This window comes from Danio rerio, chromosome 4, assembly GCF_049306965.1.
Source record: "Danio rerio strain Tuebingen ecotype United States chromosome 4, GRCz12tu, whole genome shotgun sequence".
Taxonomy (NCBI): Eukaryota; Metazoa; Chordata; class Actinopteri; order Cypriniformes; family Danionidae; genus Danio; species Danio rerio.
In genome coordinates this window covers 45641223-45664164 of record NC_133179.1, presented here as the reverse complement: position 1 = coordinate 45664164, position 22942 = coordinate 45641223, and the positions used below count along the sequence as shown (strand labels likewise).

General features: G+C 51.2%; 82 non-coding genes across 82 annotated transcripts; all 82 read left to right on the top strand.

Moving 5' to 3' along the window:
• The first annotated feature begins 53 nt into the window (after positions 1-53).
• LOC141383497 (5S ribosomal RNA) lies at positions 54-172 on the top strand. Its single transcript, XR_012404518.1, has one exon. It is a non-coding gene; the product is annotated as a 5S ribosomal RNA (ribosomal RNA).
• A 58-nt stretch (positions 173-230) lies between these two features.
• On the top strand, positions 231-349 carry LOC141383639 (5S ribosomal RNA). The gene has a single exon (XR_012404668.1). It is a non-coding gene; the product is annotated as a 5S ribosomal RNA (ribosomal RNA).
• A 58-nt stretch (positions 350-407) lies between these two features.
• Positions 408-526, top strand: LOC141383712 (5S ribosomal RNA). Its single transcript, XR_012404746.1, has one exon. It is a non-coding gene; the product is annotated as a 5S ribosomal RNA (ribosomal RNA).
• Positions 527-584: 58 nt separating this feature from the next.
• Positions 585-703, top strand: LOC141383321 (5S ribosomal RNA). Its single transcript, XR_012404335.1, has one exon. It is a non-coding gene; the product is annotated as a 5S ribosomal RNA (ribosomal RNA).
• A 58-nt stretch (positions 704-761) lies between these two features.
• LOC141383711 (5S ribosomal RNA) lies at positions 762-880 on the top strand. The gene has a single exon (XR_012404745.1). It is a non-coding gene; the product is annotated as a 5S ribosomal RNA (ribosomal RNA).
• Positions 881-938: 58 nt separating this feature from the next.
• Positions 939-1057, top strand: LOC137494395 (5S ribosomal RNA). The gene has a single exon (XR_011014355.1). It is a non-coding gene; the product is annotated as a 5S ribosomal RNA (ribosomal RNA).
• Positions 1058-1115: 58 nt separating this feature from the next.
• LOC137494508 (5S ribosomal RNA) lies at positions 1116-1234 on the top strand. The gene has a single exon (XR_011014455.1). It is a non-coding gene; the product is annotated as a 5S ribosomal RNA (ribosomal RNA).
• A 58-nt stretch (positions 1235-1292) lies between these two features.
• Positions 1293-1411, top strand: LOC137494619 (5S ribosomal RNA). The gene has a single exon (XR_011014565.2). It is a non-coding gene; the product is annotated as a 5S ribosomal RNA (ribosomal RNA).
• Positions 1412-1469: 58 nt separating this feature from the next.
• On the top strand, positions 1470-1588 carry LOC137494731 (5S ribosomal RNA). The gene has a single exon (XR_011014677.2). It is a non-coding gene; the product is annotated as a 5S ribosomal RNA (ribosomal RNA).
• Positions 1589-1646: 58 nt separating this feature from the next.
• LOC137494845 (5S ribosomal RNA) lies at positions 1647-1765 on the top strand. Its single transcript, XR_011014789.2, has one exon. It is a non-coding gene; the product is annotated as a 5S ribosomal RNA (ribosomal RNA).
• A 58-nt stretch (positions 1766-1823) lies between these two features.
• LOC137494957 (5S ribosomal RNA) lies at positions 1824-1942 on the top strand. The gene has a single exon (XR_011014901.1). It is a non-coding gene; the product is annotated as a 5S ribosomal RNA (ribosomal RNA).
• A 58-nt stretch (positions 1943-2000) lies between these two features.
• On the top strand, positions 2001-2119 carry LOC137495069 (5S ribosomal RNA). Its single transcript, XR_011015014.1, has one exon. It is a non-coding gene; the product is annotated as a 5S ribosomal RNA (ribosomal RNA).
• A 58-nt stretch (positions 2120-2177) lies between these two features.
• On the top strand, positions 2178-2296 carry LOC141383496 (5S ribosomal RNA). The gene has a single exon (XR_012404517.1). It is a non-coding gene; the product is annotated as a 5S ribosomal RNA (ribosomal RNA).
• A 58-nt stretch (positions 2297-2354) lies between these two features.
• LOC141383638 (5S ribosomal RNA) lies at positions 2355-2473 on the top strand. Its single transcript, XR_012404667.1, has one exon. It is a non-coding gene; the product is annotated as a 5S ribosomal RNA (ribosomal RNA).
• Positions 2474-2531: 58 nt separating this feature from the next.
• LOC137493669 (5S ribosomal RNA) lies at positions 2532-2650 on the top strand. The gene has a single exon (XR_011013644.2). It is a non-coding gene; the product is annotated as a 5S ribosomal RNA (ribosomal RNA).
• Positions 2651-2708: 58 nt separating this feature from the next.
• On the top strand, positions 2709-2827 carry LOC141383320 (5S ribosomal RNA). The gene has a single exon (XR_012404334.1). It is a non-coding gene; the product is annotated as a 5S ribosomal RNA (ribosomal RNA).
• A 58-nt stretch (positions 2828-2885) lies between these two features.
• LOC137495169 (5S ribosomal RNA) lies at positions 2886-3004 on the top strand. The gene has a single exon (XR_011015088.2). It is a non-coding gene; the product is annotated as a 5S ribosomal RNA (ribosomal RNA).
• A 58-nt stretch (positions 3005-3062) lies between these two features.
• On the top strand, positions 3063-3181 carry LOC141383710 (5S ribosomal RNA). The gene has a single exon (XR_012404744.1). It is a non-coding gene; the product is annotated as a 5S ribosomal RNA (ribosomal RNA).
• Positions 3182-3239: 58 nt separating this feature from the next.
• LOC137495180 (5S ribosomal RNA) lies at positions 3240-3358 on the top strand. The gene has a single exon (XR_011015099.1). It is a non-coding gene; the product is annotated as a 5S ribosomal RNA (ribosomal RNA).
• Positions 3359-3416: 58 nt separating this feature from the next.
• Positions 3417-3535, top strand: LOC137495191 (5S ribosomal RNA). The gene has a single exon (XR_011015110.1). It is a non-coding gene; the product is annotated as a 5S ribosomal RNA (ribosomal RNA).
• A 58-nt stretch (positions 3536-3593) lies between these two features.
• Positions 3594-3712, top strand: LOC141383495 (5S ribosomal RNA). Its single transcript, XR_012404516.1, has one exon. It is a non-coding gene; the product is annotated as a 5S ribosomal RNA (ribosomal RNA).
• A 58-nt stretch (positions 3713-3770) lies between these two features.
• On the top strand, positions 3771-3889 carry LOC141383637 (5S ribosomal RNA). The gene has a single exon (XR_012404666.1). It is a non-coding gene; the product is annotated as a 5S ribosomal RNA (ribosomal RNA).
• A 58-nt stretch (positions 3890-3947) lies between these two features.
• Positions 3948-4066, top strand: LOC141383709 (5S ribosomal RNA). The gene has a single exon (XR_012404743.1). It is a non-coding gene; the product is annotated as a 5S ribosomal RNA (ribosomal RNA).
• A 58-nt stretch (positions 4067-4124) lies between these two features.
• Positions 4125-4243, top strand: LOC141383319 (5S ribosomal RNA). The gene has a single exon (XR_012404333.1). It is a non-coding gene; the product is annotated as a 5S ribosomal RNA (ribosomal RNA).
• A 58-nt stretch (positions 4244-4301) lies between these two features.
• LOC137493523 (5S ribosomal RNA) lies at positions 4302-4420 on the top strand. Its single transcript, XR_011013495.2, has one exon. It is a non-coding gene; the product is annotated as a 5S ribosomal RNA (ribosomal RNA).
• A 58-nt stretch (positions 4421-4478) lies between these two features.
• Positions 4479-4597, top strand: LOC141383535 (5S ribosomal RNA). The gene has a single exon (XR_012404556.1). It is a non-coding gene; the product is annotated as a 5S ribosomal RNA (ribosomal RNA).
• A 58-nt stretch (positions 4598-4655) lies between these two features.
• Positions 4656-4774, top strand: LOC137495226 (5S ribosomal RNA). Its single transcript, XR_011015146.1, has one exon. It is a non-coding gene; the product is annotated as a 5S ribosomal RNA (ribosomal RNA).
• A 58-nt stretch (positions 4775-4832) lies between these two features.
• On the top strand, positions 4833-4951 carry LOC141383318 (5S ribosomal RNA). Its single transcript, XR_012404332.1, has one exon. It is a non-coding gene; the product is annotated as a 5S ribosomal RNA (ribosomal RNA).
• Positions 4952-5009: 58 nt separating this feature from the next.
• Positions 5010-5128, top strand: LOC137495248 (5S ribosomal RNA). The gene has a single exon (XR_011015168.2). It is a non-coding gene; the product is annotated as a 5S ribosomal RNA (ribosomal RNA).
• A 58-nt stretch (positions 5129-5186) lies between these two features.
• LOC137495259 (5S ribosomal RNA) lies at positions 5187-5305 on the top strand. The gene has a single exon (XR_011015179.2). It is a non-coding gene; the product is annotated as a 5S ribosomal RNA (ribosomal RNA).
• A 58-nt stretch (positions 5306-5363) lies between these two features.
• Positions 5364-5482, top strand: LOC137493524 (5S ribosomal RNA). Its single transcript, XR_011013496.2, has one exon. It is a non-coding gene; the product is annotated as a 5S ribosomal RNA (ribosomal RNA).
• A 58-nt stretch (positions 5483-5540) lies between these two features.
• LOC137493896 (5S ribosomal RNA) lies at positions 5541-5659 on the top strand. The gene has a single exon (XR_011013871.2). It is a non-coding gene; the product is annotated as a 5S ribosomal RNA (ribosomal RNA).
• A 58-nt stretch (positions 5660-5717) lies between these two features.
• LOC141383494 (5S ribosomal RNA) lies at positions 5718-5836 on the top strand. Its single transcript, XR_012404515.1, has one exon. It is a non-coding gene; the product is annotated as a 5S ribosomal RNA (ribosomal RNA).
• A 58-nt stretch (positions 5837-5894) lies between these two features.
• On the top strand, positions 5895-6013 carry LOC137491605 (5S ribosomal RNA). Its single transcript, XR_011011577.2, has one exon. It is a non-coding gene; the product is annotated as a 5S ribosomal RNA (ribosomal RNA).
• Positions 6014-6071: 58 nt separating this feature from the next.
• On the top strand, positions 6072-6190 carry LOC137491616 (5S ribosomal RNA). Its single transcript, XR_011011588.1, has one exon. It is a non-coding gene; the product is annotated as a 5S ribosomal RNA (ribosomal RNA).
• A 58-nt stretch (positions 6191-6248) lies between these two features.
• Positions 6249-6367, top strand: LOC137491627 (5S ribosomal RNA). Its single transcript, XR_011011599.2, has one exon. It is a non-coding gene; the product is annotated as a 5S ribosomal RNA (ribosomal RNA).
• Positions 6368-6425: 58 nt separating this feature from the next.
• LOC141383593 (5S ribosomal RNA) lies at positions 6426-6544 on the top strand. Its single transcript, XR_012404618.1, has one exon. It is a non-coding gene; the product is annotated as a 5S ribosomal RNA (ribosomal RNA).
• Positions 6545-6602: 58 nt separating this feature from the next.
• LOC137491650 (5S ribosomal RNA) lies at positions 6603-6721 on the top strand. The gene has a single exon (XR_011011622.2). It is a non-coding gene; the product is annotated as a 5S ribosomal RNA (ribosomal RNA).
• Positions 6722-6779: 58 nt separating this feature from the next.
• On the top strand, positions 6780-6898 carry LOC137491661 (5S ribosomal RNA). The gene has a single exon (XR_011011633.1). It is a non-coding gene; the product is annotated as a 5S ribosomal RNA (ribosomal RNA).
• Positions 6899-6956: 58 nt separating this feature from the next.
• LOC137491672 (5S ribosomal RNA) lies at positions 6957-7075 on the top strand. Its single transcript, XR_011011644.1, has one exon. It is a non-coding gene; the product is annotated as a 5S ribosomal RNA (ribosomal RNA).
• A 58-nt stretch (positions 7076-7133) lies between these two features.
• On the top strand, positions 7134-7252 carry LOC141383493 (5S ribosomal RNA). The gene has a single exon (XR_012404514.1). It is a non-coding gene; the product is annotated as a 5S ribosomal RNA (ribosomal RNA).
• Positions 7253-7310: 58 nt separating this feature from the next.
• On the top strand, positions 7311-7429 carry LOC137493437 (5S ribosomal RNA). Its single transcript, XR_011013410.2, has one exon. It is a non-coding gene; the product is annotated as a 5S ribosomal RNA (ribosomal RNA).
• Positions 7430-7487: 58 nt separating this feature from the next.
• Positions 7488-7606, top strand: LOC137491683 (5S ribosomal RNA). Its single transcript, XR_011011655.1, has one exon. It is a non-coding gene; the product is annotated as a 5S ribosomal RNA (ribosomal RNA).
• A 58-nt stretch (positions 7607-7664) lies between these two features.
• LOC141383317 (5S ribosomal RNA) lies at positions 7665-7783 on the top strand. Its single transcript, XR_012404331.1, has one exon. It is a non-coding gene; the product is annotated as a 5S ribosomal RNA (ribosomal RNA).
• Positions 7784-7841: 58 nt separating this feature from the next.
• On the top strand, positions 7842-7960 carry LOC141383592 (5S ribosomal RNA). The gene has a single exon (XR_012404617.1). It is a non-coding gene; the product is annotated as a 5S ribosomal RNA (ribosomal RNA).
• A 58-nt stretch (positions 7961-8018) lies between these two features.
• On the top strand, positions 8019-8137 carry LOC141383707 (5S ribosomal RNA). The gene has a single exon (XR_012404741.1). It is a non-coding gene; the product is annotated as a 5S ribosomal RNA (ribosomal RNA).
• A 58-nt stretch (positions 8138-8195) lies between these two features.
• Positions 8196-8314, top strand: LOC137493898 (5S ribosomal RNA). Its single transcript, XR_011013873.2, has one exon. It is a non-coding gene; the product is annotated as a 5S ribosomal RNA (ribosomal RNA).
• Positions 8315-8372: 58 nt separating this feature from the next.
• Positions 8373-8491, top strand: LOC137493446 (5S ribosomal RNA). Its single transcript, XR_011013419.2, has one exon. It is a non-coding gene; the product is annotated as a 5S ribosomal RNA (ribosomal RNA).
• Positions 8492-8549: 58 nt separating this feature from the next.
• LOC141383492 (5S ribosomal RNA) lies at positions 8550-8668 on the top strand. The gene has a single exon (XR_012404513.1). It is a non-coding gene; the product is annotated as a 5S ribosomal RNA (ribosomal RNA).
• A 58-nt stretch (positions 8669-8726) lies between these two features.
• LOC141383635 (5S ribosomal RNA) lies at positions 8727-8845 on the top strand. The gene has a single exon (XR_012404664.1). It is a non-coding gene; the product is annotated as a 5S ribosomal RNA (ribosomal RNA).
• Positions 8846-8903: 58 nt separating this feature from the next.
• Positions 8904-9022, top strand: LOC137491727 (5S ribosomal RNA). Its single transcript, XR_011011699.1, has one exon. It is a non-coding gene; the product is annotated as a 5S ribosomal RNA (ribosomal RNA).
• Positions 9023-9080: 58 nt separating this feature from the next.
• On the top strand, positions 9081-9199 carry LOC137493447 (5S ribosomal RNA). The gene has a single exon (XR_011013420.2). It is a non-coding gene; the product is annotated as a 5S ribosomal RNA (ribosomal RNA).
• Positions 9200-9257: 58 nt separating this feature from the next.
• Positions 9258-9376, top strand: LOC137493439 (5S ribosomal RNA). Its single transcript, XR_011013412.2, has one exon. It is a non-coding gene; the product is annotated as a 5S ribosomal RNA (ribosomal RNA).
• Positions 9377-9434: 58 nt separating this feature from the next.
• Positions 9435-9553, top strand: LOC141383706 (5S ribosomal RNA). Its single transcript, XR_012404740.1, has one exon. It is a non-coding gene; the product is annotated as a 5S ribosomal RNA (ribosomal RNA).
• Positions 9554-9611: 58 nt separating this feature from the next.
• Positions 9612-9730, top strand: LOC137493448 (5S ribosomal RNA). Its single transcript, XR_011013421.2, has one exon. It is a non-coding gene; the product is annotated as a 5S ribosomal RNA (ribosomal RNA).
• A 58-nt stretch (positions 9731-9788) lies between these two features.
• On the top strand, positions 9789-9907 carry LOC137491749 (5S ribosomal RNA). Its single transcript, XR_011011721.1, has one exon. It is a non-coding gene; the product is annotated as a 5S ribosomal RNA (ribosomal RNA).
• A 58-nt stretch (positions 9908-9965) lies between these two features.
• LOC137493450 (5S ribosomal RNA) lies at positions 9966-10084 on the top strand. The gene has a single exon (XR_011013423.2). It is a non-coding gene; the product is annotated as a 5S ribosomal RNA (ribosomal RNA).
• Positions 10085-10142: 58 nt separating this feature from the next.
• Positions 10143-10261, top strand: LOC141383634 (5S ribosomal RNA). Its single transcript, XR_012404663.1, has one exon. It is a non-coding gene; the product is annotated as a 5S ribosomal RNA (ribosomal RNA).
• Positions 10262-10319: 58 nt separating this feature from the next.
• LOC137493900 (5S ribosomal RNA) lies at positions 10320-10438 on the top strand. The gene has a single exon (XR_011013875.2). It is a non-coding gene; the product is annotated as a 5S ribosomal RNA (ribosomal RNA).
• A 58-nt stretch (positions 10439-10496) lies between these two features.
• LOC141383315 (5S ribosomal RNA) lies at positions 10497-10615 on the top strand. Its single transcript, XR_012404329.1, has one exon. It is a non-coding gene; the product is annotated as a 5S ribosomal RNA (ribosomal RNA).
• Positions 10616-10673: 58 nt separating this feature from the next.
• On the top strand, positions 10674-10792 carry LOC141383591 (5S ribosomal RNA). The gene has a single exon (XR_012404616.1). It is a non-coding gene; the product is annotated as a 5S ribosomal RNA (ribosomal RNA).
• Positions 10793-10850: 58 nt separating this feature from the next.
• On the top strand, positions 10851-10969 carry LOC141383705 (5S ribosomal RNA). The gene has a single exon (XR_012404739.1). It is a non-coding gene; the product is annotated as a 5S ribosomal RNA (ribosomal RNA).
• A 58-nt stretch (positions 10970-11027) lies between these two features.
• On the top strand, positions 11028-11146 carry LOC137491783 (5S ribosomal RNA). Its single transcript, XR_011011755.1, has one exon. It is a non-coding gene; the product is annotated as a 5S ribosomal RNA (ribosomal RNA).
• A 58-nt stretch (positions 11147-11204) lies between these two features.
• Positions 11205-11323, top strand: LOC137491794 (5S ribosomal RNA). Its single transcript, XR_011011766.1, has one exon. It is a non-coding gene; the product is annotated as a 5S ribosomal RNA (ribosomal RNA).
• Positions 11324-11381: 58 nt separating this feature from the next.
• On the top strand, positions 11382-11500 carry LOC137493602 (5S ribosomal RNA). Its single transcript, XR_011013577.1, has one exon. It is a non-coding gene; the product is annotated as a 5S ribosomal RNA (ribosomal RNA).
• A 58-nt stretch (positions 11501-11558) lies between these two features.
• Positions 11559-11677, top strand: LOC141383633 (5S ribosomal RNA). The gene has a single exon (XR_012404662.1). It is a non-coding gene; the product is annotated as a 5S ribosomal RNA (ribosomal RNA).
• A 58-nt stretch (positions 11678-11735) lies between these two features.
• Positions 11736-11854, top strand: LOC137491805 (5S ribosomal RNA). The gene has a single exon (XR_011011777.1). It is a non-coding gene; the product is annotated as a 5S ribosomal RNA (ribosomal RNA).
• A 58-nt stretch (positions 11855-11912) lies between these two features.
• LOC137493451 (5S ribosomal RNA) lies at positions 11913-12031 on the top strand. Its single transcript, XR_011013424.1, has one exon. It is a non-coding gene; the product is annotated as a 5S ribosomal RNA (ribosomal RNA).
• Positions 12032-12089: 58 nt separating this feature from the next.
• LOC141383589 (5S ribosomal RNA) lies at positions 12090-12208 on the top strand. The gene has a single exon (XR_012404614.1). It is a non-coding gene; the product is annotated as a 5S ribosomal RNA (ribosomal RNA).
• A 58-nt stretch (positions 12209-12266) lies between these two features.
• LOC141383704 (5S ribosomal RNA) lies at positions 12267-12385 on the top strand. Its single transcript, XR_012404738.1, has one exon. It is a non-coding gene; the product is annotated as a 5S ribosomal RNA (ribosomal RNA).
• Positions 12386-12443: 58 nt separating this feature from the next.
• LOC137491816 (5S ribosomal RNA) lies at positions 12444-12562 on the top strand. The gene has a single exon (XR_011011788.1). It is a non-coding gene; the product is annotated as a 5S ribosomal RNA (ribosomal RNA).
• Positions 12563-12620: 58 nt separating this feature from the next.
• On the top strand, positions 12621-12739 carry LOC137491827 (5S ribosomal RNA). The gene has a single exon (XR_011011799.1). It is a non-coding gene; the product is annotated as a 5S ribosomal RNA (ribosomal RNA).
• Positions 12740-12797: 58 nt separating this feature from the next.
• On the top strand, positions 12798-12916 carry LOC141383490 (5S ribosomal RNA). The gene has a single exon (XR_012404511.1). It is a non-coding gene; the product is annotated as a 5S ribosomal RNA (ribosomal RNA).
• Positions 12917-12974: 58 nt separating this feature from the next.
• On the top strand, positions 12975-13093 carry LOC141383632 (5S ribosomal RNA). The gene has a single exon (XR_012404661.1). It is a non-coding gene; the product is annotated as a 5S ribosomal RNA (ribosomal RNA).
• Positions 13094-13151: 58 nt separating this feature from the next.
• Positions 13152-13270, top strand: LOC137491860 (5S ribosomal RNA). The gene has a single exon (XR_011011832.1). It is a non-coding gene; the product is annotated as a 5S ribosomal RNA (ribosomal RNA).
• A 58-nt stretch (positions 13271-13328) lies between these two features.
• Positions 13329-13447, top strand: LOC137491872 (5S ribosomal RNA). The gene has a single exon (XR_011011844.2). It is a non-coding gene; the product is annotated as a 5S ribosomal RNA (ribosomal RNA).
• Positions 13448-13505: 58 nt separating this feature from the next.
• On the top strand, positions 13506-13624 carry LOC137491883 (5S ribosomal RNA). Its single transcript, XR_011011855.2, has one exon. It is a non-coding gene; the product is annotated as a 5S ribosomal RNA (ribosomal RNA).
• Positions 13625-13682: 58 nt separating this feature from the next.
• Positions 13683-13801, top strand: LOC137491894 (5S ribosomal RNA). The gene has a single exon (XR_011011866.2). It is a non-coding gene; the product is annotated as a 5S ribosomal RNA (ribosomal RNA).
• Positions 13802-13859: 58 nt separating this feature from the next.
• Positions 13860-13978, top strand: LOC137491905 (5S ribosomal RNA). Its single transcript, XR_011011877.1, has one exon. It is a non-coding gene; the product is annotated as a 5S ribosomal RNA (ribosomal RNA).
• A 58-nt stretch (positions 13979-14036) lies between these two features.
• On the top strand, positions 14037-14155 carry LOC137491916 (5S ribosomal RNA). The gene has a single exon (XR_011011888.1). It is a non-coding gene; the product is annotated as a 5S ribosomal RNA (ribosomal RNA).
• A 58-nt stretch (positions 14156-14213) lies between these two features.
• On the top strand, positions 14214-14332 carry LOC137493603 (5S ribosomal RNA). Its single transcript, XR_011013578.1, has one exon. It is a non-coding gene; the product is annotated as a 5S ribosomal RNA (ribosomal RNA).
• A 58-nt stretch (positions 14333-14390) lies between these two features.
• LOC137493780 (5S ribosomal RNA) lies at positions 14391-14509 on the top strand. Its single transcript, XR_011013755.1, has one exon. It is a non-coding gene; the product is annotated as a 5S ribosomal RNA (ribosomal RNA).
• Positions 14510-22942: the final 8433 nt, after the last annotated feature.

Genomic DNA, 22942 nt, shown 5'->3' with positions numbered 1-22942 from the left:
AAGTGCTTCATTTGGCAGCTGATTTAAATAGCCAACGCTTGACAGCCTCTTTCGCTTATGGCCATACCACCCTGGAAATGCCCGATCTCATCTGAACTCGGAAGTAAAGCAGGGTCGGGCCTGGTTAGTACTTAGATGGGAGACCGCCTGGGAATACCAGGTGCTGTAAGCTTTTCGAAGTGCTTCATTTGGCAGCTGATTTAAATAGCCAACGCTTGACAGCCTCTTTCGCTTACGGCCGTACCACCCTGGAAATGCCCGATCTCATCTGATCTCGGAAGTAAAGCAGGGTCGGGCCTGGTTAGTACTTGGATGGGAGACCGCCTGGGAATACCAGGTGCTGTAAGCTTTTCGAAGCCCTTCATTTGGCAGCTGATTTAAATAGCCAACGCTTGACAGCCTCTTTCGCTTACGGCCATACCACCCTGGAAATGCCCAATCTCATCTGAACTCGGAAGTAAAGCAGGGTCGGGCCTGGTTAGTACTTGGATGGGAGACCGCCTGGGAATACCAGGTGCTGTAAGCTTTTCGAAGCCCTTCATTTGGCAGCTGATTTAAATAGCCAACGCTTGACAGCCTCTTTCGCTTATGGCCATACCACCCTGGAAATGCCCGATCTCATCTGAACTCGGAAGTAAAGCAGGGTCGGGCCTGGTTAGTACTTGGATGGGAGACCGCCTGGGAATACCAGGTGCTGTAAGCTTTTCGAAGTGCTTCATTTGGCAGCTGATTTAAATAGCCAACGCTTGACAGCCTTTTTCGCTTACGGCCATACCACCCTGGAAATGCCCAATCTCATCTGAACTCGGAAGTAAAGCAGGGTCGGGCCTGGTTAGTACTTGGATGGGAGACCGCCTGGGAATACCAGGTGCTGTAAGCTTTTCGAAGCCCTTCATTTGGCAGCTGATTTAAATAGCCAACGCTTGACAGCCTCTTTCGCTTACGGCCATACCACCCTGGAAATGCCCGATCTCATCTGAACTCGGAAGTAAAGCAGGGTCGGGCCTGGTTAGTACTTGGATGGGAGACCGCCTGGGAATACCAGGTGCTGTAAGCTTTTCGAAGCCCTTCATTTGGCAGCTGATTTAAATAGCCAACGCTTGACAGCCTCTTTCGCTTACGGCCATACCACCCTGGAAATGCCCGATCTCATCTGAACTCGGAAGTAAAGCAGGGTCGGGCCTGGTTAGTACTTGGATGGGAGACCGCCTGGGAATACCAGGTGCTGTAAGCTTTTCGAAGTGCTTCATTTGGCAGCTGATTTAAATAGCCAACGCTTGACAGCCTCTTTCGCTTATGGCCATACCACCCTGGAAATGCCCGATCTCATCTGAACTCGGAAGTAAAGCAGGGTCGGGCCTGGTTAGTACTTGGATGGGAGACCGCCTGGGAATACCAGGTGCTGTAAGCTTTTCGAAGTGCTTCATTTGGCAGCTGATTTAAATAGCCAACGCTTGACAGCCTCTTTCGCTTACGGCCATACCACCCTGGAAATGCCCGATCTCATCTGATCTCGGAAGTAAAGCAGGGTCGGGCCTGGTTAGTACTTGGATGGGAGACCGCCTGGGAATACCAGGTGCTGTAAGCTTTTCGAAGTGCTTCATTTGGCAGCTGATTTAAATAGCCAACGCTTGACAGCCTTTTTCGCTTACGGCCATACCACCCTGGAAATGCCCAATCTCATCTGAACTCGGAAGTAAAGCAGGGTCGGGCCTGGTTAGTACTTGGATGGGAGACCGCCTGGGAATACCAGGTGCTGTAAGCTTTTCGAAGCCCTTCATTTGGCAGCTGATTTAAATAGCCAACGCTTGACAGCCTCTTTCGCTTACGGCCATACCACCCTGGAAATGCCCGATCTCATCTGAACTCGGAAGTAAAGCAGGGTCGGGCCTGGTTAGTACTTGGATGGGAGACCGCCTGGGAATACCAGGTGCTGTAAGCTTTTCGAAGCCCTTCATTTGGCAGCTGATTTAAATAGCCAACGCTTGACAGCCTCTTTCGCTTACGGCCATACCACCCTGGAAATGCCCGATCTCATCTGAACTCGGAAGTAAAGCAGGGTCGGGCCTGGTTAGTACTTGGATGGGAGACCGCCTGGGAATACCAGGTGCTGTAAGCTTTTCGAAGTGCTTCATTTGGCAGCTGATTTAAATAGCCAACGCTTGACAGCCTCTTTCGCTTATGGCCATACCACCCTGGAAATGCCCGATCTCATCTGAACTCGGAAGTAAAGCAGGGTCGGGCCTGGTTAGTACTTAGATGGGAGACCGCCTGGGAATACCAGGTGCTGTAAGCTTTTCGAAGTGCTTCATTTGGCAGCTGATTTAAATAGCCAACGCTTGACAGCCTCTTTCGCTTACGGCCGTACCACCCTGGAAATGCCCGATCTCATCTGATCTCGGAAGTAAAGCAGGGTCGGGCCTGGTTAGTACTTGGATGGGAGACCGCCTGGGAATACCAGGTGCTGTAAGCTTTTCGAAGCCCTTCATTTGGCAGCTGATTTAAATAGCCAACGCTTGACAGCCTCTTTCGCTTACGGCCATACCACCCTGGAAATGCCCGATCTCATCTGAACTCGGAAGTAAAGCAGGGTCGGGCCTGGTTAGTACTTGGATGGGAGACCGCCTGGGAATACCAGGTGCTGTAAGCTTTTCGAAGTGCTTCATTTGGCAGCTGATTTAAATAGCCAACGCTTGACAGCCTCTTTCGCTTATGGCCATACCACCCTGGAAATGCCCGATCTCATCTGAACTCGGAAGTAAAGCAGGGTCGGGCCTGGTTAGTACTTGGATGGGAGACCGCCTGGGAATACCAGGTGCTGTAAGCTTTTCGAAGTGCTTCATTTGGCAGCTGATTTAAATAGCCAACGCTTGACAGCCTCTTTCGCTTACGGCCATACCACCCTGGAAATGCCCGATCTCATCTGATCTCGGAAGTAAAGCAGGGTCGGGCCTGGTTAGTACTTGGATGGGAGACCGCCTGGGAATACCAGGTGCTGTAAGCTTTTCGAAGTGCTTCATTTGGCAGCTGATTTAAATAGCCAACGCTTGACAGCCTTTTTCGCTTACGGCCATACCACCCTGGAAATGCCCAATCTCATCTGAACTCGGAAGTAAAGCAGGGTCGGGCCTGGTTAGTACTTGGATGGGAGACCGCCTGGGAATACCAGGTGCTGTAAGCTTTTCGAAGCCCTTCATTTGGCAGCTGATTTAAATAGCCAACGCTTGACAGCCTCTTTCGCTTACGGCCATACCACCCTGGAAATGCCCGATCTCATCTGAACTCGGAAGTAAAGCAGGGTCGGGCCTGGTTAGTACTTGGATGGGAGACCGCCTGGGAATACCAGGTGCTGTAAGCTTTTCGAAGCCCTTCATTTGGCAGCTGATTTAAATAGCCAACGCTTGACAGCCTCTTTCGCTTACGGCCATACCACCCTGGAAATGCCCGATCTCATCTGAACTCGGAAGTAAAGCAGGGTCGGGCCTGGTTAGTACTTGGATGGGAGACCGCCTGGGAATACCAGGTGCTGTAAGCTTTTCGAAGTGCTTCATTTGGCAGCTGATTTAAATAGCCAACGCTTGACAGCCTCTTTCGCTTATGGCCATACCACCCTGGAAATGCCCGATCTCATCTGAACTCGGAAGTAAAGCAGGGTCGGGCCTGGTTAGTACTTAGATGGGAGACCGCCTGGGAATACCAGGTGCTGTAAGCTTTTCGAAGTGCTTCATTTGGCAGCTGATTTAAATAGCCAACGCTTGACAGCCTCTTTCGCTTACGGCCGTACCACCCTGGAAATGCCCGATCTCATCTGATCTCGGAAGTAAAGCAGGGTCGGGCCTGGTTAGTACTTGGATGGGAGACCGCCTGGGAATACCAGGTGCTGTAAGCTTTTCGAAGCCCTTCATTTGGCAGCTGATTTAAATAGCCAACGCTTGACAGCCTCTTTCGCTTACGGCCATACCACCCTGGAAATGCCCAATCTCATCTGAACTCGGAAGTAAAGCAGGGTCGGGCCTGGTTAGTACTTGGATGGGAGACCGCCTGGGAATACCAGGTGCTGTAAGCTTTTCGAAGCCCTTCATTTGGCAGCTGATTTAAATAGCCAACGCTTGACAGCCTCTTTCGCTTATGGCCATACCACCCTGGAAATGCCCGATCTCATCTGAACTCGGAAGTAAAGCAGGGTCGGGCCTGGTTAGTACTTGGATGGGAGACCGCCTGGGAATACCAGGTGCTGTAAGCTTTTCGAAGTGCTTCATTTGGCAGCTGATTTAAATAGCCAACGCTTGACAGCCTTTTTCGCTTACGGCCATACCACCCTGGAAATGCCCAATCTCATCTGAACTCGGAAGTAAAGCAGGGTCGGGCCTGGTTAGTACTTGGATGGGAGACCGCCTGGGAATACCAGGTGCTGTAAGCTTTTCGAAGCCCTTCATTTGGCAGCTGATTTAAATAGCCAACGCTTGACAGCCTCTTTCGCTTACGGCCATACCACCCTGGAAATGCCCGATCTCATCTGAACTCGGAAGTAAAGCAGGGTCGGGCCTGGTTAGTACTTGGATGGTAGACCGCCTGGGAATACCAGGTGCTGTAAGCTTTTCGAAGCCCTTCATTTGGCAGCTGATTTAAATAGCCAACGCTTGACAGCCTCTTTCGCTTACGGCCATACCACCCTGGAAATGCCCGATCTCATCTGAACTCGGAAGTAAAGCAGGGTCGGGCCTGGTTAGTACTTGGATGGGAGACCGCCTGGGAATACCAGGTGCTGTAAGCTTTTCGAAGTGCTTCATTTGGCAGCTGATTTAAATAGCCAACGCTTGACAGCCTCTTTCGCTTATGGCCATACCACCCTGGAAATGCCCGATCTCATCTGAACTCGGAAGTAAAGCAGGGTCGGGCCTGGTTAGTACTTGGATGGGAGACCGCCTGGGAATACCAGGTGCTGTAAGCTTTTCGAAGTGCTTCATTTGGCAGCTGATTTAAATAGCCAACGCTTGACAGCCTCTTTCGCTTACGGCCATACCACCCTGGAAATGCCCGATCTCATCTGATCTCGGAAGTAAAGCAGGGTCGGGCCTGGTTAGTACTTGGATGGGAGACCGCCTGGGAATACCAGGTGCTGTAAGCTTTTCGAAGTGCTTCATTTGGCAGCTGATTTAAATAGCCAACGCTTGACAGCCTTTTTCGCTTACGGCCATACCACCCTGGAAATGCCCAATCTCATCTGAACTCGGAAGTAAAGCAGGGTCGGGCCTGGTTAGTACTTGGATGGGAGACCGCCTGGGAATACCAGGTGCTGTAAGCTTTTCGAAGCCCTTCATTTGGCAGCTGATTTAAATAGCCAACGCTTGACAGCCTCTTTCGCTTACGGCCATACCACCCTGGAAATGCCCGATCTCATCTGAACTCGGAAGTAAAGCAGGGTCGGGCCTGGTTAGTACTTGGATGGGAGACCGCCTGGGAATACCAGGTGCTGTAAGCTTTTCGAAGCCCTTCATTTGGCAGCTGATTTAAATAGCCAACGCTTGACAGCCTCTTTCGCTTACGGCCATACCACCCTGGAAATGCCCGATCTCATCTGAACTCGGAAGTAAAGCAGGGTCGGGCCTGGTTAGTACTTGGATGGGAGACCGCCTGGGAATACCAGGTGCTGTAAGCTTTTCGAAGTGCTTCATTTGGCAGCTGATTTAAATAGCCAACGCTTGACAGCCTCTTTCGCTTATGGCCATACCACCCTGGAAATGCCCGATCTCATCTGAACTCGGAAGTAAAGCAGGGTCGGGCCTGGTTAGTACTTAGATGGGAGACCGCCTGGGAATACCAGGTGCTGTAAGCTTTTCGAAGTGCTTCATTTGGCAGCTGATTTAAATAGCCAACGCTTGACAGCCTCTTTCGCTTACGGCCGTACCACCCTGGAAATGCCCGATCTCATCTGATCTCGGAAGTAAAGCAGGGTCGGGCCTGGTTAGTACTTGGATGGGAGACCGCCTGGGAATACCAGGTGCTGTAAGCTTTTCGAAGCCCTTCATTTGGCAGCTGATTTAAATAGCCAACGCTTGACAGCCTCTTTCGCTTACGGCCATACCACCCTGGAAATGCCCGATCTCATCTGAACTCGGAAGTAAAGCAGGGTCGGGCCTGGTTAGTACTTGGATGGGAGACCGCCTGGGAATACCAGGTGCTGTAAGCTTTTCGAAGTGCTTCATTTGGCAGCTGATTTAAATAGCCAACGCTTGACAGCCTCTTTCGCTTATGGCCATACCACCCTGGAAATGCCCGATCTCATCTGAACTCGGAAGTAAAGCAGGGTCGGGCCTGGTTAGTACTTGGATGGGAGACCGCCTGGGAATACCAGGTGCTGTAAGCTTTTCGAAGTGCTTCATTTGGCAGCTGATTTAAATAGCCAACGCTTGACAGCCTCTTTCGCTTACGGCCATACTACCCTGGAAATGCCCGATCTCATCTGATCTCGGAAGTAAAGCAGGGTCGGGCCTGGTTAGTACTTGGATGGGAGACCGCCTGGGAATACCAGGTGCTGTAAGCTTTTCGAAGTGCTTCATTTGGCAGCTGATTTAAATAGCCAACGCTTGACAGCCTTTTTCGCTTACGGCCATACCACCCTGGAAATGCCCAATCTCATCTGAACTCGGAAGTAAAGCAGGGTCGGGCCTGGTTAGTACTTGGATGGGAGACCGCCTGGGAATACCAGGTGCTGTAAGCTTTTCGAAGCCCTTCATTTGGCAGCTGATTTAAATAGCCAACGCTTGACAGCCTCTTTCGCTTACGGCCATACCACCCTGGAAATGCCCGATCTCATCTGAACTCGGAAGTAAAGCAGGGTCGGGCCTGGTTAGTACTTGGATGGGAGACCGCCTGGGAATACCAGGTGCTGTAAGCTTTTCGAAGCCCTTCATTTGGCAGCTGATTTAAATAGCCAACGCTTGACAGCCTCTTTCGCTTACGGCCATACCACCCTGGAAATGCCCGATCTCATCTGAACTCGGAAGTAAAGCAGGGTCGGGCCTGGTTAGTACTTGGATGGGAGACCGCCTGGGAATACCAGGTGCTGTAAGCTTTTCGAAGTGCTTCATTTGGCAGCTGATTTAAATAGCCAACGCTTGACAGCCTCTTTCGCTTATGGCCATACCACCCTGGAAATGCCCGATCTCATCTGAACTCGGAAGTAAAGCAGGGTCGGGCCTGGTTAGTACTTAGATGGGAGACCGCCTGGGAATACCAGGTGCTGTAAGCTTTTCGAAGTGCTTCATTTGGCAGCTGATTTAAATAGCCAACGCTTGACAGCCTCTTTCGCTTACGGCCGTACCACCCTGGAAATGCCCGATCTCATCTGATCTCGGAAGTAAAGCAGGGTCGGGCCTGGTTAGTACTTGGATGGGAGACCGCCTGGGAATACCAGGTGCTGTAAGCTTTTCGAAGCCCTTCATTTGGCAGCTGATTTAAATAGCCAACGCTTGACAGCCTCTTTCGCTTACGGCCATACCACCCTGGAAATGCCCGATCTCATCTGAACTCGGAAGTAAAGCAGGGTCGGGCCTGGTTAGTACTTGGATGGGAGACCGCCTGGGAATACCAGGTGCTGTAAGCTTTTCGAAGTGCTTCATTTGGCAGCTGATTTAAATAGCCAACGCTTGACAGCCTCTTTCGCTTATGGCCATACCACCCTGGAAATGCCCGATCTCATCTGAACTCGGAAGTAAAGCAGGGTCGGGCCTGGTTAGTACTTGGATGGGAGACCGCCTGGGAATACCAGGTGCTGTAAGCTTTTCGAAGTGCTTCATTTGGCAGCTGATTTAAATAGCCAACGCTTGACAGCCTCTTTCGCTTACGGCCATACTACCCTGGAAATGCCCGATCTCATCTGATCTCGGAAGTAAAGCAGGGTCGGGCCTGGTTAGTACTTGGATGGGAGACCGCCTGGGAATACCAGGTGCTGTAAGCTTTTCGAAGTGCTTCATTTGGCAGCTGATTTAAATAGCCAACGCTTGACAGCCTTTTTCGCTTACGGCCATACCACCCTGGAAATGCCCAATCTCATCTGAACTCGGAAGTAAAGCAGGGTCGGGCCTGGTTAGTACTTGGATGGGAGACCGCCTGGGAATACCAGGTGCTGTAAGCTTTTCGAAGCCCTTCATTTGGCAGCTGATTTAAATAGCCAACGCTTGACAGCCTCTTTCGCTTACGGCCATACCACCCTGGAAATGCCCGATCTCATCTGAACTCGGAAGTAAAGCAGGGTCGGGCCTGGTTAGTACTTGGATGGGAGACCGCCTGGGAATACCAGGTGCTGTAAGCTTTTCGAAGCCCTTCATTTGGCAGCTGATTTAAATAGCCAACGCTTGACAGCCTCTTTCGCTTACGGCCATACCACCCTGGAAATGCCCGATCTCATCTGAACTCGGAAGTAAAGCAGGGTCGGGCCTGGTTAGTACTTGGATGGGAGACCGCCTGGGAATACCAGGTGCTGTAAGCTTTTCGAAGTGCTTCATTTGGCAGCTGATTTAAATAGCCAACGCTTGACAGCCTCTTTCGCTTATGGCCATACCACCCTGGAAATGCCCGATCTCATCTGAACTCGGAAGTAAAGCAGGGTCGGGCCTGGTTAGTACTTAGATGGGAGACCGCCTGGGAATACCAGGTGCTGTAAGCTTTTCGAAGTGCTTCATTTGGCAGCTGATTTAAATAGCCAACGCTTGACAGCCTCTTTCGCTTACGGCCGTACCACCCTGGAAATGCCCGATCTCATCTGATCTCGGAAGTAAAGCAGGGTCGGGCCTGGTTAGTACTTGGATGGGAGACCGCCTGGGAATACCAGGTGCTGTAAGCTTTTCGAAGCCCTTCATTTGGCAGCTGATTTAAATAGCCAACGCTTGACAGCCTCTTTCGCTTACGGCCATACCACCCTGGAAATGCCCGATCTCATCTGAACTCGGAAGTAAAGCAGGGTCGGGCCTGGTTAGTACTTGGATGGGAGACCGCCTGGGAATACCAGGTGCTGTAAGCTTTTCGAAGTGCTTCATTTGGCAGCTGATTTAAATAGCCAACGCTTGACAGCCTCTTTCGCTTACGGCCATACCACCCTGGAAATGCCCGATCTCATCTGAACTCGGAAGTAAAGCAGGGTCGGGCCTGGTTAGTACTTGGATGGGAGACCGCCTGGGAATACCAGGTGCTGTAAGCTTTTCGAAGTGCTTCATTTGGCAGCTGATTTAAATAGCCAACGCTTGACAGCCTCTTTCGCTTACGGCCATACTACCCTGGAAATGCCCGATCTCATCTGATCTCGGAAGTAAAGCAGGGTCGGGCCTGGTTAGTACTTGGATGGGAGACCGCCTGGGAATACCAGGTGCTGTAAGCTTTTCGAAGTGCTTCATTTGGCAGCTGATTTAAATAGCCAACGCTTGACAGCCTTTTTCGCTTACGGCCATACCACCCTGGAAATGCCCAATCTCATCTGAACTCGGAAGTAAAGCAGGGTCGGGCCTGGTTAGTACTTGGATGGGAGACCGCCTGGGAATACCAGGTGCTGTAAGCTTTTCGAAGCCCTTCATTTGGCAGCTGATTTAAATAGCCAACGCTTGACAGCCTCTTTCGCTTACGGCCATACCACCCTGGAAATGCCCGATCTCATCTGAACTCGGAAGTAAAGCAGGGTCGGGCCTGGTTAGTACTTGGATGGGAGACCGCCTGGGAATACCAGGTGCTGTAAGCTTTTCGAAGCCCTTCATTTGGCAGCTGATTTAAATAGCCAACGCTTGACAGCCTCTTTCGCTTACGGCCATACCACCCTGGAAATGCCCGATCTCATCTGAACTCGGAAGTAAAGCAGGGTCGGGCCTGGTTAGTACTTGGATGGGAGACCGCCTGGGAATACCAGGTGCTGTAAGCTTTTCGAAGTGCTTCATTTGGCAGCTGATTTAAATAGCCAACGCTTGACAGCCTCTTTCGCTTATGGCCATACCACCCTGGAAATGCCCGATCTCATCTGAACTCGGAAGTAAAGCAGGGTCGGGCCTGGTTAGTACTTAGATGGGAGACCGCCTGGGAATACCAGGTGCTGTAAGCTTTTCGAAGTGCTTCATTTGGCAGCTGATTTAAATAGCCAACGCTTGACAGCCTCTTTCGCTTACGGCCGTACCACCCTGGAAATGCCCGATCTCATCTGATCTCGGAAGTAAAGCAGGGTCGGGCCTGGTTAGTACTTGGATGGGAGACCGCCTGGGAATACCAGGTGCTGTAAGCTTTTCGAAGCCCTTCATTTGGCAGCTGATTTAAATAGCCAACGCTTGACAGCCTCTTTCGCTTACGGCCATACCACCCTGGAAATGCCCGATCTCATCTGAACTCGGAAGTAAAGCAGGGTCGGGCCTGGTTAGTACTTGGATGGGAGACCGCCTGGGAATACCAGGTGCTGTAAGCTTTTCGAAGTGCTTCATTTGGCAGCTGATTTAAATAGCCAACGCTTGACAGCCTCTTTCGCTTATGGCCATACCACCCTGGAAATGCCCGATCTCATCTGAACTCGGAAGTAAAGCAGGGTCGGGCCTGGTTAGTACTTGGATGGGAGACCGCCTGGGAATACCAGGTGCTGTAAGCTTTTCGAAGTGCTTCATTTGGCAGCTGATTTAAATAGCCAACGCTTGACAGCCTCTTTCGCTTACGGCCATACTACCCTGGAAATGCCCGATCTCATCTGATCTCGGAAGTAAAGCAGGGTCGGGCCTGGTTAGTACTTGGATGGGAGACCGCCTGGGAATACCAGGTGCTGTAAGCTTTTCGAAGTGCTTCATTTGGCAGCTGATTTAAATAGCCAACGCTTGACAGCCTTTTTCGCTTACGGCCATACCACCCTGGAAATGCCCAATCTCATCTGAACTCGGAAGTAAAGCAGGGTCGGGCCTGGTTAGTACTTGGATGGGAGACCGCCTGGGAATACCAGGTGCTGTAAGCTTTTCGAAGCCCTTCATTTGGCAGCTGATTTAAATAGCCAACGCTTGACAGCCTCTTTCGCTTACGGCCATACCACCCTGGAAATGCCCGATCTCATCTGAACTCGGAAGTAAAGCAGGGTCGGGCCTGGTTAGTACTTGGATGGGAGACCGCCTGGGAATACCAGGTGCTGTAAGCTTTTCGAAGCCCTTCATTTGGCAGCTGATTTAAATAGCCAACGCTTGACAGCCTCTTTCGCTTACGGCCATACCACCCTGGAAATGCCCGATCTCATCTGAACTCGGAAGTAAAGCAGGGTCGGGCCTGGTTAGTACTTGGATGGGAGACCGCCTGGGAATACCAGGTGCTGTAAGCTTTTCGAAGTGCTTCATTTGGCAGCTGATTTAAATAGCCAACGCTTGACAGCCTCTTTCGCTTATGGCCATACCACCCTGGAAATGCCCGATCTCATCTGAACTCGGAAGTAAAGCAGGGTCGGGCCTGGTTAGTACTTAGATGGGAGACCGCCTGGGAATACCAGGTGCTGTAAGCTTTTCGAAGTGCTTCATTTGGCAGCTGATTTAAATAGCCAACGCTTGACAGCCTCTTTCGCTTACGGCCGTACCACCCTGGAAATGCCCGATCTCATCTGATCTCGGAAGTAAAGCAGGGTCGGGCCTGGTTAGTACTTGGATGGGAGACCGCCTGGGAATACCAGGTGCTGTAAGCTTTTCGAAGCCCTTCATTTGGCAGCTGATTTAAATAGCCAACGCTTGACAGCCTCTTTCGCTTACGGCCATACCACCCTGGAAATGCCCGATCTCATCTGAACTCGGAAGTAAAGCAGGGTCGGGCCTGGTTAGTACTTGGATGGGAGACCGCCTGGGAATACCAGGTGCTGTAAGCTTTTCGAAGTGCTTCATTTGGCAGCTGATTTAAATAGCCAACGCTTGACAGCCTCTTTCGCTTATGGCCATACCACCCTGGAAATGCCCGATCTCATCTGAACTCGGAAGTAAAGCAGGGTCGGGCCTGGTTAGTACTTGGATGGGAGACCGCCTGGGAATACCAGGTGCTGTAAGCTTTTCGAAGTGCTTCATTTGGCAGCTGATTTAAATAGCCAACGCTTGACAGCCTCTTTCGCTTACGGCCATACTACCCTGGAAATGCCCGATCTCATCTGATCTCGGAAGTAAAGCAGGGTCGGGCCTGGTTAGTACTTGGATGGGAGACCGCCTGGGAATACCAGGTGCTGTAAGCTTTTCGAAGTGCTTCATTTGGCAGCTGATTTAAATAGCCAACGCTTGACAGCCTTTTTCGCTTACGGCCATACCACCCTGGAAATGCCCAATCTCATCTGAACTCGGAAGTAAAGCAGGGTCGGGCCTGGTTAGTACTTGGATGGGAGACCGCCTGGGAATACCAGGTGCTGTAAGCTTTTCGAAGCCCTTCATTTGGCAGCTGATTTAAATAGCCAACGCTTGACAGCCTCTTTCGCTTACGGCCATACCACCCTGGAAATGCCCGATCTCATCTGAACTCGGAAGTAAAGCAGGGTCGGGCCTGGTTAGTACTTGGATGGGAGACCGCCTGGGAATACCAGGTGCTGTAAGCTTTTCGAAGCCCTTCATTTGGCAGCTGATTTAAATAGCCAACGCTTGACAGCCTCTTTCGCTTACGGCCATACCACCCTGGAAATGCCCGATCTCATCTGAACTCGGAAGTAAAGCAGGGTCGGGCCTGGTTAGTACTTGGATGGGAGACCGCCTGGGAATACCAGGTGCTGTAAGCTTTTCGAAGTGCTTCATTTGGCAGCTGATTTAAATAGCCAACGCTTGACAGCCTCTTTCGCTTATGGCCATACCACCCTGGAAATGCCCGATCTCATCTGAACTCGGAAGTAAAGCAGGGTCGGGCCTGGTTAGTACTTAGATGGGAGACCGCCTGGGAATACCAGGTGCTGTAAGCTTTTCGAAGTGCTTCATTTGGCAGCTGATTTAAATAGCCAACGCTTGACAGCCTCTTTCGCTTACGGCCGTACCACCCTGGAAATGCCCGATCTCATCTGATCTCGGAAGTAAAGCAGGGTCGGGCCTGGTTAGTACTTGGATGGGAGACCGCCTGGGAATACCAGGTGCTGTAAGCTTTTCGAAGCCCTTCATTTGGCAGCTGATTTAAATAGCCAACGCTTGACAGCCTCTTTCGCTTACGGCCATACCACCCTGGAAATGCCCGATCTCATCTGAACTCGGAAGTAAAGCAGGGTCGGGCCTGGTTAGTACTTGGATGGGAGACCGCCTGGGAATACCAGGTGCTGTAAGCTTTTCGAAGTGCTTCATTTGGCAGCTGATTTAAATAGCCAACGCTTGACAGCCTCTTTCGCTTATGGCCATACCACCCTGGAAATGCCCGATCTCATCTGAACTCGGAAGTAAAGCAGGGTCGGGCCTGGTTAGTACTTGGATGGGAGACCGCCTGGGAATACCAGGTGCTGTAAGCTTTTCGAAGTGCTTCATTTGGCAGCTGATTTAAATAGCCAACGCTTGACAGCCTCTTTCGCTTACGGCCATACTACCCTGGAAATGCCCGATCTCATCTGATCTCGGAAGTAAAGCAGGGTCGGGCCTGGTTAGTACTTGGATGGGAGACCGCCTGGGAATACCAGGTGCTGTAAGCTTTTCGAAGTGCTTCATTTGGCAGCTGATTTAAATAGCCAACGCTTGACAGCCTTTTTCGCTTACGGCCATACCACCCTGGAAATGCCCAATCTCATCTGAACTCGGAAGTAAAGCAGGGTCGGGCCTGGTTAGTACTTGGATGGGAGACCGCCTGGGAATACCAGGTGCTGTAAGCTTTTCGAAGCCCTTCATTTGGCAGCTGATTTAAATAGCCAACGCTTGACAGCCTCTTTCGCTTACGGCCATACCACCCTGGAAATGCCCGATCTCATCTGAACTCGGAAGTAAAGCAGGGTCGGGCCTGGTTAGTACTTGGATGGGAGACCGCCTGGGAATACCAGGTGCTGTAAGCTTTTCGAAGCCCTTCATTTGGCAGCTGATTTAAATAGCCAACGCTTGACAGCCTCTTTCGCTTACGGCCATACCACCCTGGAAATGCCCGATCTCATCTGAACTCGGAAGTAAAGCAGGGTCGGGCCTGGTTAGTACTTGGATGGGAGACCGCCTGGGAATACCAGGTGCTGTAAGCTTTTCGAAGTGCTTCATTTGGCAGCTGATTTAAATAGCCAACGCTTGACAGCCTCTTTCGCTTATGGCCATACCACCCTGGAAATGCCCGATCTCATCTGAACTCGGAAGTAAAGCAGGGTCGGGCCTGGTTAGTACTTAGATGGGAGACCGCCTGGGAATACCAGGTGCTGTAAGCTTTTCGAAGTGCTTCATTTGGCAGCTGATTTAAATAGCCAACGCTTGACAGCCTCTTTCGCTTACGGCCGTACCACCCTGGAAATGCCCGATCTCATCTGATCTCGGAAGTAAAGCAGGGTCGGGCCTGGTTAGTACTTGGATGGGAGACCGCCTGGGAATACCAGGTGCTGTAAGCTTTTCGAAGCCCTTCATTTGGCAGCTGATAGACTTCCCCGTGTCACAGCTTCGCTGCCATTATTTTTTCTCGCCTTCAAGGGCATTGTTTCTGTCGATGCTGTGTCGATGCCAGCTGAGCTGCGTCCTTCCCTGGTGCTGCGCCTGTTTTAAATAGCTGTCTTAAGCTGTTGGTGTGCTAAAAAAAAAAAAAAAAAAAAAAAAAGTCAGTTTCCACCGGGGGTCTCATTGTTCACCTCGAAGTGTCAGCGGCTGGCTACCAGGCTGGCCTTGGAGATCAGTCTGCCTTCTTTCACCTGCTTGGTTCTCACCTCGTGCACCACAATGTGCCAGCATATTCTGTGAAAGAGAGCTTAAAATCTGCTGTGTACCAAGCTCGGATTCCCACTGGCTTGTTGAGAAAAAAGAAGTTCTCTAGATCCACTTAGCCTTTCCATATACCCTAGGAACGCCTTGATCAATCCTAAAAACTTTCTATTCAGGGACCATAGAAAGCGTATTGACTCAATGTATCTCAATGTGGTATGGAAACAGCTCAAACCAGGACCGCAAAGCACTTCAAAGAGTTGTGCGATTAGCTGAGCGCATCTCAATGTCTGCTCTCCCCTCCTAGCAGGACATCCATCTCAAACGCTGTAAAAATAGAACTGTTAAAATCTGTAAGGACTTAAATCACCCTGGTAATTACCTATCCACTTTGCTTCCATCTGGTAAGCTTTTCCGTAGCTTGATGGCAAAAACTGAGAGACTTAGGAGGAGCTTCTTTCCCCAGGCCATCAGGCTTCTAAATTCTAACCCAGTGTTATACATCACTTGACTCTACGTATATATCACTGTATTAGTCATATCTATAAGCTACCTCATATTGCTGCTATTCTTATTACTTTGTATAATTTTATCATTATTTTTTGCACATATTTTTCTTATTATTATTTAATTTTTGTTTATCTATACTTGCACTGTCTCTGGAGCGGACCTGACCTTCATTCACTGCTGGTCATACTTTGTATTATTATTTATGTGACAAATAAAACTCTTGACTTGACTTGATTCTCCTCAGTTTGGATGAGACGTTTTGCAGACGGCCAGTGGACTCGCTTTCCAGTTTATAACCCTCAATCTCTTCCAAGAGCAGGTCTGCAGAAATGGGACGAAAGTCTAAAGTCTTCCCTGATGATATACCCCCACCAGCCCAACAGAAAAGTGCCATAACTATACTCAACTCAGGGCGGGAACATGGTCCGGGTAGGAGTACTTTTGTGAGACGTAGGCTTCCAGAGGTCTGGGGGGTGTAGGATCTTTGGCCACCCCTTGCCTGGGGGCCGGGTCGGGGAAGTGGTGCCGGCTGAGCAGGAGACTACCTTCTCCTCCTCTCCCCCCCCCCACCAGCTTGCTGAGATCTTTGAGCTGGGACTGGATGCACTCTGTAGTAAGCATGCAGCAAGGTTCAGCACACAGACGCTCGGCTTTTGGGCCAACTGGTTCCCAATCATCGTCTTCCGACCACGGTAACCGAGACACCACAGGAACCGCCCATTAATTCGATTGCAACCACGCAACTACTCCTGAGCAACAACTCCTGAGTCACTTTTCGATGCTTTGCTCTTCCCATGGCCTCTTTCCGGCCAGAGGCAGAGAGCTCTGTGTGCTGCTTCAGGTGTCTGTCTAGACGGGCCGGTGTTCTGCAACAGCTGGGCACCCGGCACAGCATCTTACGTGTGTCCTTATTGCCAGCGCTGAGCGAGAGCAAAAGCCTCTTCTCTTCCGAGTTTGTCACCTTGTCAACCGCTAACAGGTGCGACAAGAGCCAGCTGTAGACTGAAGCAGAGCGTACATTCAGCCATGACCATCCAAGATCAATGCTGCAGGGAAAGACTTACACACTGAGGGGAATGGTTTAAAAGGAGGCGGCAGAGGCATCCACTTCCGAATCATGACGCTGGTGACACTTCTTAAAGGGGAAAACATCCACCCCTGAACCAGGGGTATAAACCGATACCTTCAAGATCCCCTTGGTCCAATGCATGGATAAGCTGTAACTACTTTTGGGGGATTTCCCCATTCCTCTTTCAAAGGAACCATGTGTGTCCAAGGAACAACGCACCGTTTGGGCAGCTTTACTGCGCCAGCCGTCGGAGCTTTTACACAGCCTTTTTCTTTCTCTTTCCCACAAAGGGATGGTATGAGCCCCATCGAACACGCACTATTTTGGCAGCTTTACTGTGCCAGCCATGGGAGCTTTTGCACAGCTTTTTTTCCTTCTCTTTCCCACAAAGGGATGGTATGAGCCCTATCGAACACGCACCGTTTTGGGCAGCTTTACTGCACCAGCCGCTGAAGCTTGAGCACTGCTTTTCCTTTTTCAAAGGGTTTAGTAGAACCCCACCAAACACACACACCTTTTTGGGCAGCTTTACTGCGCCAGCCATGGGAGCTTTTGCACGGCTTTTCCCTTTTTCAAAAAGAATCGTAGAACCTGATCGAACATGCACTTTTTCAGGACATTTAGTGGGCGTCATTGTGCCCACCAGTCATTAGACCAGCCATCTTCCAACTGGACCATGATAGCTCGCTAGAAAGACCAACAATTCCACAAACTGGCCTAGTCGTTCCAGACGCTTGCTAGAAAGACCCACCACCCTGCAAACTCACTGAACTAGCTCTCACTTCCCAGGGAGCCAGGGTCCACGTTAGGGGGGCTGGAACCACTGAGCTCAATATCCCACAAATCACACCCCTTCTGCCTAGGGACCCACACCCTTTCTGGGGCCATCGCCAGCCCCACAGGGTTCTCGTGATTGACACCTGTTCTCCAGCAGTGCCCAAGCACCCCACTTTTAAGCCCGGGAATATGGACTTAGAGAAAAAGCATGTGCTAGTTGTTCTGTTGGTGACCCACCTGGCTCTGGGGCACCACCCTCTCCACCACCTTAATATACTGTGGTTCAGACAGCAGGGGTGCACCAGCCTTTCCAAGTTCCACTACCTATGGCAGTGCTCAAATTTTGAGGTGGCTGGGGTGCACCAATGACGCGTAGTTCTAGCAACAGATGATATAGGAGTTCTGTGTTAACCTTGCTCGGTTGGCAGGGTTCGAACGTGTTTGCTGGGGCAGCTAGTCTACGTACAGACCCCTTGGTTCTTTCCCAACCATGCCGGGATGCACGACCAAATGCTCGCCAGAAACGGATGCACCTGCTTGGGCAGATCAGCCTGGTTATAGCTCCCCTGGCTCTTTCCTATTTTGCCAGAACGCACAGCCAAAGGCTCGCAGGAAACAGACACAGCTGCTCAGGCAGACGGCTTGGTCATTGATCCCCTGCTTTTTTGCCATTGAGCCAGGACCCACGGCTGACGGCTTGCAAGAAACAGACACACTTACTCGGGCAGACCAGCCTGCCCTTAGACCACCTACTTTTTTCCCTTGTGCCAGGACGCGCGGTCAAAGGCTAGCGGGAAATGGATGCACCTGCTCGGTCAGACCAGCCTGGCCTTAGAGCCCCTGCTTTTTTCCCAATCGTGCCAAGAGGTGCGGCCGAAGGCTCACGGGAAATGGACACACCTGTTCAGGCAGACCAGCCTGGCCTTAGAACCCCCTGGTTTGTTTAACCGCACAACTATCAACAAACAAAGTCCACAATTTCACGCCGTCCCCAAAATCCTGATGGCAGGTCAGAGGCATTTGGCATCAGGCACGTACTTCCAGGCGCAGGACATCTCGACAGGTTGGTCAGGAAAGATTGTTTCCCACCGGCAGTGGTGGAAAGAGTACTGAGAAAGCATACTTAAGTAAAAGTACCATTACTTGCATAAAAAAATATAGTGAGAGTAGAGTAAATGTACCTGTTGTAAATATTACTCAAAGTAGGAGTAAAAAGTAGCCCTTTTAAAAGTACTCATGAGTAGTGAATACTGAGTATTATGCTGTTATAAGTTGATACATTTACATGTAATTTGTAGATGTGTGTAAGCCTAACATTCTGTAGAAAAGCAAACGCATAAAACTTGTCTTCGATGTTCATCGTGCTCTGAATGAGCGTTATAACTGTAGTGTAGCGTGTAACTGCTTCATTCTGGAGGGTTAAAAAAAAAACAGACTCGTCTCTGGGAGTCGATTCTTGTCTTCAAGTCAATTCCAGCACAATGTCCATTGAGGAATAGATACGTTGGAATATTTTGGAGTCGACACTCTAATCCCTAAGCAACGGCACTCAATCTGGCTGTCAACAAAGCTGCTCATGCGGCTGCTTTCGCCAATTTCAGGTAAGTTTAGTCCTTAAAAGTACTTGAATATTACATACAGCTGTTCCCGACTCTTTTCTTACTGGTAATTGACATTTGTGTTGAATATTTATTTTATAGTGATGGTTAGAGTGTGTAAAAACTCTGTTAGCGCCTTGGCATAGTAATGGGCTTTTGTTTATAAACTTTTAGCTTTTAATGACAATGTTTTGTTATCAATGTTTATTAGGAGGTCGTGTAGTAAATAGCCTAAAATATCTACTGTACTGTCAAACACGAATTGAAACCCCTTGTGGAAAAACAGCTTAAACCTGCCAACCAGTTTAGACAATTTTAAGCTGTGTTTTTCAGCAGGAACATTAGTACATACTTTCACTGTAACGTCAAACTAATACAGCTTTTAAAAAGTACTTTGTGATTTCAGGACTGACACAATTACCCTCACAACAGAATAGAAGAGATTTCTAAAAACCTGATGGGAACTAGCTGATCACAGAGATGGAGGAAACATGGGTAATACAAGAAAACTTATTAAACAAAAATGTTTGATTAGTGTGTTAAGGCGCATTGTTGGTGCGTTGCTATTTTGAGTAAAAAAAGTTTTAAAAATTCGTAAAAAAATTCAATTTGGTATACGACATGCATTTTTTCTGTTTGGAATAGAACACTCATTTGAGGGATGGTGAGTCTCTAGCACGACAAAGTCAGTTTGAGGGGGATGGTGGGTCTCTAGCACGACAAAGTCAATTTGAGGGAATGGTGGGTCACTAGCACTACAAAAGTCAGTTTGAGGGGGATGGTGGGTCTCTAGCACGACAAAGTCAGTTTGAGGGGGATGGTGGGTCACTAGCACTACAAAAGTCAGTTTGAGGGGGATGGTGGGTCTCTAGCACGACAAAGTCAGTTTGAGGGGGATGGTGGGTCTCTAGCACGACAAAGTCAGTTTGAGGGGATGGTGGGTCACTAGCACGACAAAGTCAGTTTGAGGGGGATGGTGGGTCTCTAGCATGACAAAGTCTGTTTGAGAGGATGGTGGGTCACTAGCATGACAAAGTCAGTTTGAGGGGGATGGTGGGTCTCTAGCACGACAAAGTCAGTTTGAGGAGGATGGTGGGTCTCTAGCACGACAAAGTCAGTTTGAGGGGGATGGTGGGTCTCTAGCACGACAAAGTCAGTTTGAGGGGATGGTGGGTCACTAGCACGACAAAGTCAGTTTGAGGGGGATGGTGGGTCTTTGGAACAACCGCTGGCAAACTTATGGATGCGATCACCGGGGAAGTTGGTTAGACCCAGGCCCAAGCCCACCATGACCTTCCCGAATAGAGACCACCTTTCTCAGCATGTCCCCCGCCTGGAAATGCATGCGCGACGCTGGGGTTCTCTGACCTGCCGTTAGGTTTTCGGTGAAGGTGAAAAAAACGGGACTTAAAATAATTTTGGCTTTAGCTGTTAAACGAAACAGGGGTCTAAGGGCAGGCCAGCTGCCCCCAGAGGCGCACCCGGGCAAGGCAGGTGCGCGCTATGACCCTTGTGCAGGCAAGGAACCAGGGTCCAAAGGTATCAAACGCTGCCAGGTAGGAGTGCCCGAGCCCGGGCAAGGCAGGTGCGTGCTATGACCCTTGTGCAGGCAAGGAACCAGGGGCAAAAGGCATCAAACGTAGCCCCAGGTAGGAGTACCCGAGCCTGGGCAAGGCAGGTGCGCACTATGACCCTGGTGCAGGTGAAGAACCAGGGCCAAAAGGCATCAAACGCAGCCCCAGGTAGGAGTGCCTAAGCCTGGGCAAGGCAGGTGCGTGCTATGACCCTGGTGCAGGCGAGGAACCAGGGTCCAAAGGCATCAAACGCAGCCCCAGGTCGGAGTGCCCGAGCCCAGGCAAGACAGGTGCGTGCTGTGTAGCCCCTGTAGGGTTACCAGTGGCACCGTTTATGCATATGGCTTAAGCTCCGGCAGGAACTCGTTCTGTCTGTGGAACGGCAGGTGGAAACAATGCGCTTTTCGGTGGAGTTAATGAAACCCAGGCCCCAGCTCACCAAGCCATTGCTGAAATGAGCTTTCCCGGCATGTCCCGCGCCTGGAGATGCATGTGCAATGCTGAGTTTCTCTGACCTGCCGCTCTGTTTTCGGTGAAGGTGAAAAAAACGAGACTTGGAATAATTTTGGCTTTACCGGTTGAACAAACCAGGGGTCTAAGGGCAGGCCAGCAGCCCCAGGAGGCGTGTCCGTACCCGGGCAAGGCAGGTGCGCACGCGTCACGGAGTCAGGAGCCCATTGCTGAGCTGTCAAGCCGCGCACGAGCGCGACCGTTTCCCCTCAGGCTAGCCCGTGCGCGTTCTGGCGCCAAAGCCGGTTGGGTCACCAGCAGCACATCTGTCTTGCCCGTGCTCTATGGGAAAGTCAGTGTCCCCGCTGGCGATCAGGAGTCAAATCTAGAGGGTCTTTGGGGACCGGCGCTTGCTCCCGGAGAGTGGGGGGTCCCTGGGCAGAGCGTGTGACATGGGGCCTTGGAGACCAGTGGCTCCAGCATTGGTCACCAGCGGCACCATTTATGCATCTGGAGTGAGAAAGTTCCAAAAGAGAAAACGTGCCAGCAGGTGCTCACAGGGGGCGTTGATTAGACCCAGGCCCAAGCCCACCAAGTCATGTCCGACAAGAGACCACCCTTCCCGGGTTACCAGTGGGGACGTCCCGCGCCTGGAGATATTTGCCCGATGCCAAAATTCTCTGACCTGCCGTCAGGATTTCAGGGAACGTGAGAAATCCCGGACTTAGTTTCTGACAGTCTTGCTGCTGAACCCCTCTGATACTGAGCGATAGGAGCTCGTGTGACGCCCCAGGGGTTAGGCCCCCACCCCGGCCCCCAAGCACCAATGGGTCAGCCTCTATGGGTGTGGTTGTTTCCTCCCTGTCCAGGGCATGCTTTCAGGTAGGTGTGGGGGTGTCCCTCCGCACACAACTTCCCCCCCTTCCCGCCTCTATCCGTGGGTGAGGACTCAGATGGCCCGTCTGGCTTTGACCCAGAGCATGTCTGCCGCTCAGCCCGCCAGCTCGCCCCCCTGGACACCCCCCTCCCCCTTGAGTCGTAACAAGAGAGGCATTGAACCAAATGGATCTCGTAGGCATCGGTTTCCACCCCGCGGGGGGGGGGGTGTCTTTCCCCTTTAAGAGAAAGATCCATGACGCAAAAGTGGACGCCGGCTCCGCCCTCTTTTGAACCGCTGCACGTGGCGTGTGGGTCTCTTTCCCCTTCAGCCTTGGTCTTGCATGGTCATGTCTGAATGTGAGCTGTGCCTCAACGACTACAGCCGCCTCTCGCCTCACCTTACAGCCCGTCCACAAGTTGACCAACTCGGATGAGAAGGGGCTATTACTCGTGCTGGTCGCGTGGACATGCGGAGGACCCCATGCCCGGCTGTCGCAGAATGCCAGCCCGCCTAGACAGGCACTTGAAGCGGCATGCAGAGTTCTCGGCCTCGGGCTGGATAGAGGCTATGGTAAGAGCCAATTGTCAGAAAGTGGCTCGGAATTTGCAATGGCTGCTGTCCACCCAGCCGGCGGTTCCCGTCATGTCTCAGCTAGCGTCGTCCTCCGAGGAGGAGCGGGACTCGGACGGCCTAGAGGCTAGCTGTCCTTTCGCCAACCCCGGCTGCAGGCGTGCTACAAAGCACATACAGGCCCAGCTCACAGACCTCGGCAAGCAAGTGGACAAGATGAGGTCTACCCTGGTCCAATTCACGCACCTCTACCGGGAGTTGAGGAGGGGGGAAGAGAGGAGGAGGAAGAGGAGAACCAGGTCGCCTCCTGCACCATCGACACTAGGCCCCCAGGCGAGGAGCAGCCGGAGGTCCGACGCCCCCCGAGCCTTTGGAAGCCTTTGGAAGCCTACCCATTCGCGGACCACGTCCTCACACTGAGTTAAGTATTTTTATAGCACTTTGCTGTTGGGTTGGTGGGGTTATGTCGTCATTTCTGCTGACTCTTGGTTGTCCCCTTTCTGCAGACCTGCTTTTGGGGGAATTTGAAGGCTTCCAACTGGGCAGCGAGCCTACCGCCCGCCTACGGAACAACGTCACTTCCAAGCTGGGCAGGATCAAGACTTTTTTGGGATACATGGCAAAAGGCACCGCGGAGCCAGAGTACTTCCTTTTTCTCAATCAGCCAGCCCGAATCCGAGCTTGGCCTGCCCTACTGGGCC